Below are 2,759 nucleotides of genomic sequence, written 5' to 3'. Positions count from 1 at the left end.
TTAAGGTATTTAAAGTCGGCGGTGTTTATTCACCTGCAGATTTACTTCACTTAAACAAATTGCCATTGTAAAGGATTTTCAATAATACAGGAGCATGTACCTTATACATAGACATTCTACACTATGAAGTGGCAAGTCTGAAAATGCCGTAGATTTCGAGAAATCAATCTCATTGTGCGAATAGCCAGCGGCGTAAAAGAGGGGTAGCGAAACATGGGCAAACCATCTGATTGAGAATCACAGCCATGGTATGATGTTCGTGATGCCATTCATTGGTTCACGGATGACCTCGTAGATGGATATGTTGGTTTTGAGGTGGTTATGGTTACTGTGGGGGGGGTAGCTCTGGAATTGTGGACAAGCGGGAGCAGTACGTAGCGAGCGTTCTTGAATTTACTGATTGGGTAGCGTGCTGGTACACAGCAGTACTGCCATTCAGACGGGTAAACGGGGCAATCACTGGTATATTCTTTCGCAAGAGGGAGAAAAGTAGAAACGGGTTATCAGAATGCTTTAGCGACAACAGGTTTTCCGAGGTCTAGTTTGGCAGAATCACTGAATTATTTAGCTGGGTTTGGTGCCTTGTAACTACCTCCTAAGAGTAGGGGCAGCGGATTAAGGCGATAGTCATTCACAGTGAGTGTTTATTACGATAAACACTTAAATTTGCTTGGTGCCTAGCCTGTGCTAATCAAACATTTTAGTCCACCTAGCGCTACAGTAAGGTGGGGTTCTGATTAGACAACCTGGGCAACCCTAGTTCTCAGCCCAAAATTATGCGGGCTGAGCGGCAGGCTAAAGGTCTAGATTGCGGCGTCAGTGTTTTTCTGAGGAATCACTTAAACTTTTCAGTTGCTCGCCTGAAGCTTAGAGTGTAAAGAGAAAAAAGCTAGTTTAAATTCTATGTGTGGACACACACGTCGCTCAAAAATTTCGACCATCGTATCTCCAAGGTAGAAACAGTGCGGTATTGTATGGCCGATCATACGTGCCCAAGTGACGTGGAATAGCACTTCCTACGAGTACGAGGAACAGTTGAGGTGCATGAGCGTCCGAGTTCAATGAATCCAACAAGAATGATATCAGTACGCTCGAACGCGCTAATGAGTGGGCAGCAGTTCTATTGTTTAAATTTCGCCGATGCAGAGCTTTGGTAACATGCACTTGACCAGCAAGCCAAGGCGTATGGGTTATGTTGGATCTAATGAAAAAGTTGGTTTACCAGAGAAATGGAATACGTTTTTTACTATGGGCAGATAATGAGGGACTGCCATGGGACGGTGCCCAAAACATCATAGATACAGAGCAGAAAGAGAATGTCTTCATCGGCTGAAAGCTTTTCCGGCTGGCTTAATTCATATCTAACCAAGGCAATATTGACACTGCAGTTCAATGAATAAGTGACTAATCGGCGACTGGGAATTACCTGGATGAGTAACAGTCCATTGCTGGCGTCAATCAGGACATTTCTGTGGCCTTTCAAAGTGCGAAAGTTAGGCCACGGACATTCTTGTACTGAACTTCCTAGTGCGCCACATCTGCAACCTTGGCACCAGAACGATATTGACTCATAAAACCATTGGCTGGTAATCACTACAGTGCGCTGCATATTGCAGATGTCTGCCGTGTTGCCTTCCCTCAATATTAGCTGGCGCAAGGCTGAGGAGTTCGTAAGAGTCCATGTGGTGCTGTGGGCACTACATTCAACCGAGATCCAGACAAACACTTATATAAGCTTACATGCACCAGCGACAAGGTGATTTGACGATTGATTTGATCCATTGTGAAGAAACCACCTCTTGTCGTGATTTGATGGGCTGCGAATGTAAAAACACAAAAAGCCTTACGCTATGGCAAAACTTCAGAATTCAATGAGCTCCCCCTCCTAGGTTGATCAAACAATAGAATTCTAACATGCGTGCGGTTGAAGGTTGACCCTCATTCCTGTAAAAGGGTTCTGAAATGCCGATAACAGCGTGACTTCTATGTCGGTTTTCGGTTTCATTCACCACCCACTCTGGTGTGTTAAATGCAGGTTGCTTCAAACGGCCACTTATGGGGACGGAAGAAGACATCGCAGTTGTATCTATAAGGTTATCACGGAACATTTCACAGGGTCAAGAAATAATTTTTCGTGACGGACCAAAACGTGTCCAACAGGGAATACTAGGTCATGATTGGCTGGCATTCTAGCCATTCAAATCATGTTTGTTTCGTCCCTAGCCTACGCTTGAGCCGCTGGCTATTCGCAAAATGAGATTGCATTTTCAGACACTTCATAGTGTAGAATGTCTATGTATAAGGTACATGCTCCTGTATTATTGAAAATCCTTTACTATGGCGATTTGTTTAATTTAAGTAAATCTGCAGGTGAATAAACACCGCCGACTTTGAATACCTTAACGGATGAAAAAAATCGCGAATTGTGGAAAAGGTTGACTCACATACAATGAACGTAACTTTCAGGTATTTTTCCACCGGAACAGACTTCCTCAACATTCTAGAATCTAAATGGCCTTTGGAGATGCAACTTATGCGCAGGCGCATTCGTGCAAACAACTTTTGGCCGATGATTCCTTGTTGCCAGTGGTGCACGCTAATTATTTGCTAAACATCGTGAACGTTGACTGGCAACTTACAGAGTTTTTCATTACAGGTTCCGAGTTATGCTAGAAAGTCCTTCGGGTTCATCGATCTTAACCGATGCACACCACTAAAATGCGGCTAGGGGTACACGATACCTAACTAACTAGCCACAT

Source organism: Opisthorchis viverrini, assembly GCF_000715545.1.
Source record: "Opisthorchis viverrini unplaced genomic scaffold opera_v5_176, whole genome shotgun sequence".
NCBI classification, from domain to species: Eukaryota; Metazoa; Platyhelminthes; class Trematoda; order Opisthorchiida; family Opisthorchiidae; genus Opisthorchis; species Opisthorchis viverrini.
This window is presented reverse-complemented; position numbering follows the sequence as displayed.